A 6,015-nucleotide genomic window follows, 5' to 3' on the forward strand; every position below is an offset into this window, starting at 1 on the left:
TAGCATCAGTGTAACATACATTATTGGTCCAAGCTGTCATAAATGGGGAGCCTGATCCTTTATTATGAAAACATGACGAGTATTTTTCTTGTCAGTTGGGAAGAAGTTGGTCTTTTTTTCCTTCTTTTTGCTCAGTTTGTCTTTTCTTTGATAATTGAAACTCTGATCAAACCTACTCATGTTCACAGCATGTAAAAGCAGCTGACAGTCCGTGGCATTGTTGTTTGTAGAGGTGCAGTGTAGTGGGAGCATAAATCAAAAGAAAACAGTAACATTTATGTAATAAAACATTTGAATGAAAATGAACAGGCCCTTTATGAACTTCAAAGGGATCTGAAAACAACACTTTTTAAAAGAGTATCTTGGGGTGTAGGTGGTCAAAATAGAAAACTGAGCTGAGACTCTAAGTTCAATCCATCCATTCGTTTTTACTTAGGAGGAAGAAATGTCAGGCTTGTGCAGGCTGGTTAGGTGCATCTTTACCTAAATGAGTTCACTTTGTGGCTGCCAGGTTGGGCAGAAGTACCTGTCCCCTGTTAGGCTTAGCAAGGTTCTCCAGGAGTTTCTCCATGGGTAGAGCTTCTAGCTCCTCCAGCACATCTGTGGCCGTGCAGGCTGCCACTTTCTTGGTTGCTCTTTTTACCCCACTGGTGGATGAGCTGCAATGGTCTCCATTTGTCCCATATGTGTTTACTACTTCTTCTTTTGCATATTAAACACATTATTCTGTTTCTATGTATTTGCTATGATTTGCTATTTGTTAAGTAACATTGCTTCACTCACTATGCCGGGTTTGTGTGTGGAAGCATTCAGTTGCTGGCAAATCAAACATTCTGCAAATGAAGCTGAATACTCAGTTACATGTTTCTTTACATTTTATTATGTTACAGATTAAGTCATTTGTTCTTACTTTGTTTGTCTTTTCAGTCTTCATGAGGGTCAGGTGTGGGGAAACGCCCGCCCGGCATTTCCTCATTTTAAAGTCCTGCTGATGTCACACATGACAGAGGCGTGGAGGAGGCCATTGCTCTGCACTGCATCATCCATCAGCAGGTCCTTTGCAGCAAATGCCTGAAGTTTGACAATGTGATGTCTATTGTTGTGAAATGCATCAACCAAATCAGATCCAGGGGCTTAAAGCACCGAAGGTTCTGTGCTTTTTTAGAGGAAATGGAGTCAGAATATGGGGATGTGCTCGACTTCACTGAGGTACGTTGGCTCAGCAGGGGAAATGTATTAAAGAGACTTTTTGAGTTGAGAGCAGAAGTGAAGCCTTCATGGAGAAGGATGGAGTTAGTGTTCCTGTGCTAACTGATCCCAAATGGCTCATGGACTCAGCTTTTCTTGTTGATATGACACATGAGCTTAATGTACTGAACAAGACGTTACAAGGCCAGGGGCAACTTGTCAGTGCTGCCTATGACAACGTGAGAGCATTCTCCACAAAACTGGCGCTCTGGAAAGCTCAGCTCTCTCAGACAAACCTTTGCCATTTCCCAGCATGCAAGGCACTCGTGGATGCAGGCACACCATTCAGTGCTGACGAGTATGTTGATGTCATTTTGAGGCTACAGGAGGAATTTGATCACAGATTTGCTGACTTCAAGACACACAGAGCCACCTTTCAAATGTTTGCGGACCCCTTCTCCTTTGATGTGCAAGATGCCCCTTCTGTGCTTCAAATGGAGCTCATTGAGCTGCAGTGCAACTCTGAACTCAAAGCAAAGTTCAGGGAGGTGAGTGGAAAAGCAGACAAGCTTGGACAATTTTTGAGAGGATTGAGCCCTAGTTTCCCTCGGCTTTCCCGAATGTTCAAGCGGACCATGTGCCTTTTTGGTAGCACATACTTGTGCCAAAAGCTCTTCTCCACTTTGAACTTCAATAAGTCCAAGTACAGGTCCAGACTTACGGATGATCATCTTCAAGACATACTGAGGGTCGCAACTGCTTCCTCCCTCAGGCCAAATCTGGCTCGGCTATGCGAGAGGAAACGCTGCCAGGTCTCTAGTAGAGAAAAGAAAAACACAAAGAAATGAGAAGGCTGCTACTAGATTTTAATTTCAACATTGAAAAAAAAAAAAACAATAACAGGATATAATCAGATTGGTTGTAGATATTTAGTAAAGGTGATCACAAGGGAATCCCACCGACTAAAAAGGTATCAGTGCTTGCTGTACATATCTGTGGGTGCAGCAGCAGGAGCTCAGGGACTGGGGATGCTCTGCTGCAGAATCAGTTGGTTCTATCAATACAGTATTAAATGTTAACAGGTTCGATATAATAATCGTAGAGTAGACAGTGGTCCCTCATTTATTGCAGGGGTTCTCAGAATAACTAGCCCCTGGTCACAGTTCTCACAATTGATTCTCAAAGTGCAAACCTTTGTAGATTGCAAAACGTAAAAGTATTATTATGCCGCGGTTTGTCTTCATCTGCCCGCCACTTTCGTGCGCCTTTTTCCCTCACGGTGCAGGTGTGTATTTCCGAATGAGGCTCATAGTTATGGGTGTTTTTGTGCTGTTTTTTCTATTGGACGCGATGGTTATCAAAACCAAACGTGATAAATTTGGCAAGCGCAGGAGATTTGTCAATCAGGCTGCAGAATGCAATGCTGTACTGTGCAATAAAAAATCAGCGAAAAAGCAAAGCAGTGACGGATGATCAGCGGGACCACTGTGTGCTGTTTATTAATAAACAATAAAATATATTCCTAAATGACAACATGCATAAAAGCAGAACGGTATTTGTACGTCAGTGGGAAAATAGCGGTGGCTTGCTAGCTTTTGTGCGGCTTCCCCGGGTCAGTGAAAACTTTCAAAAGAGAAATGAATGAACTTACCAGGTTGCCCGATCTCTTCACATATCTTCCTCCAAGCTCGGTCCTTTTTATTCCTGTCTCGGTACTGAAAGCAGCTGGTGTTGTACAGCTCCGAGTTGTTTGCTACCGCATTGATTAGCCTTCCCCTCCATTGAAGTATGAAAGGCTTTGGCTGGATCTGCCCCTTTGACCTAGGTAACAGCCACGTCACCAGGCTCCTGATTGGTTGTCGCGGCGCGATTTGACGCTGGAGTTCAGATTTTTCCAACTCGAGCGGTAGACGCGAAACGCGCGTATGCACAAAATGCAACACAAAAACTCACGCGCGTGGTTTTATTCGCGAGTCAAACGCGCCAGACGCGCTACACTGACGCGCGTTTCACGCGTTTTGGCGTTTTCGCGACGCAAATCTGCTTCCGAATTTTCGCGGGACCCGCAATCGCGCGTCATCGCGCCTTTCCATTGACTTTACATGTAAACCTGACGCTCTATTCGCGTCCATCGCGTTCGGTGTGAACACACCGTAAAACCAAGTAAAATAAATATGCTGCATATGTGTATAGTGCGTTCATGTGTGTGTGTGCGCTGCGTGGTAACGTAGGCGCGTGCATGTGTGCCCCGGTCACAGCTCCTTTCAGCATGGCCGGAGGTAAGTCACTGCCACTTTGCTCGCAGCTAATTAAAGTTTGTTCAGATCCCAAGCTGCAATGTGAATACAGCCAAACCGCCGCGTTTTTGTTTGTCATTAAGAGACTCATTCGGGATAAGTTTTGTGGAGGGCAGAGTTCACTAATATACGCTTATGAGTTTTAGCCGAGAACGCAGCTAAAATGCTAGCATGCTAAGTTAGCCTGATTGCTAGCGGCTACTCGCGGCAGTCTTTTTTTAACAGCATGCACTCTTTTTTCCTTCGTCAGGAGAGGTGTACTGGCAGTCGCGTGACACACACAGATCAGACACATATTTCTGTGTTGCAGGTATGGAGATGTTCTTCTGTTTTGGAGATGCAGTCTTTCATTCATTGTTTTTATAAGTACAGTGTTGTACTGCCTGTTAGATGGCGGTTATTAATATAATTGTACTGAAGTATAATGTTTGAACTATAAGTACCAGAATATTGGGTCCTGGTTATTGAATTGTATTTATCTGACTGTTTATTTGTTTTTGAATTATTTTGTTTATTGTTCTTATAAGTTGTTTTTGATGTTTTTTCAGTGACATATTATTTATTTTGTGCTTTTTGTTTTTGAGAGCTTAAGTTAATGTTTTAAAACAATTTGTTGTATTTGATTCATTATATTATTGTAGTGTTAATGAAGCTGCAGACACAGCTCCTTTCAGCATGGCCGGAGGAGAGGTGTACTGGCAGTCGCGTGACACACACAGATCAGACACATGTTTCTGTGTTGCAGATGTGCAGTAAAGAGCCAAAGACCCAGTACTGTCTCCTGCCTCTTACTTTCACGCCAGAACACAACGCAAGAACAGCAGGCGTAACACATGAACGGGTTACACATACTGAGGTGAGTTGTTGAGGATATGTCGAGCTGTTGATAAGCACGGCTGTTTTTGTGCTCTTATATACTGTTAGCCTGTTTTGCTGGCGTTAGTGAAGCTGTTTCCAACTGGATGTAACATTGTTGAACTCTGATGATTAATGAATAAACTCTCGATGTGACGACGTGAGCATGTACTTGTAACCCTGTGTTCATTTAGTCGTTTGATACCGTTTAATATCCAGCACATCTATTGGGTGTTTTATAACATGCCCTGGAATCATTTTAAGTTTTACAATGCCGGTGATTTACGACTCTTTCGCGACAGTCAACTGTGGCGTAAACTCTGGCGGGTCTCAGAGCTAGCTTATGTGAGCCAGCAGTGACATCTATACATGCAGTAGCCTTAAAATACTGATTATTTATTCTCCTGCTAGGTAAGAATTTGTGTTTTATACGTTTATTGTCACATTGTGCGCCATGTTATTGTTTCGGTGAAATGAATTTCTACAATGGCGGACTTAGACAAAATAGTGTTACTGTTAATTTGACTCTCTGCAGTGTTTAAATGCTTACACATACACACACACACAGTTACTGTCCCTCCACACGTATCAGTTCTGCTTCTATGCCCCATCTTTGTTTACTCTTTCCCACCCAACAAGTGCATAAATAAGATGTTAAAAACGTCATCATCATATCAAACATGATCGATTTGGGGGGAGTTTGTTTGGCACATGCTGACTGCATCCTAACCAGAAGAGGAGGCGAGAGCAGAGAACGAGAGTGCAGCAGTTTGGTGAAAGGAACAGGTGAAGAAGAGGTGAGCATCCAAGAGACGAGCAAGAGGACGGTTTCAAAGCAGACATTATGGCACAATAAAAGCTGTAGGAGCAGAGATTCATTCATATCTTTACTATTTTTCTTTAGCTTCTACTCCCGCTGCTTACAATAAATCCAAGATAAAGAACAAACAAGAACAACTCACATGGCATTGATTGTTTAGTTCAGTGTCACTCTGTGATTGTTTGACATTTCATATAAATGTGACTCTAAACTATAGCCAATAATATTAAAAAGCTGCTGTTACTGAGTGAAACTTGAAGGATTATGATAAACTTCAGTTCTTACTGAATCTGTAACATTGCTTTTTTTTAAATTGTTAAATGACTTTTGTGTCACTGCACAGTGAAAAGCTCACCTGATGTAGTGGTGAGGCCATGTTCACCACTAGATGGAGACAACCTGGCACAGCTATTTTCTATACACTAAATTTCACCCTGAAAAGCCTTGGTGGGAATTGTTGTTTCATAGAAAGTAAAGGAAAACATGTCTTGAGGTCTTTTTCCAGTGTTTTCAAAATTGTTTTTCACATACACATCAAAACTTCACACAGACAAACACACACAAAACAACAAAATATGTCAAATTAGGGAGGGCAGAGAGCGCAGCCTTTACATTGTGTTATTGTAGAGTGACAGGAACTGCCTATGAGCTTCTAATCAAGCAGAAGTGTTGACGGAAAATCTATCAAAGGAAATAATTGATGAAAATCAAAGAAGAGAAATATTTATATGATGTTCCATTTTCCTGAGAGCTGATTGGCTGTGATGACTCCAAGTACTACATGCTACTTTGTCCTGCTAGTTAAGCCTGCTGTCTGTTCTCAGGTCTCCTCCTGTTTCACTGCCATATATCCAC

The sequence above is a fragment of the Rhamphochromis longiceps genome, linkage group LG3 (assembly GCF_057381845.1).
Source record: "Rhamphochromis longiceps isolate RC_006_pf linkage group LG3, R_longiceps_female_GT1.1, whole genome shotgun sequence".
Classification (NCBI taxonomy): Eukaryota; Metazoa; Chordata; class Actinopteri; order Cichliformes; family Cichlidae; genus Rhamphochromis; species Rhamphochromis longiceps.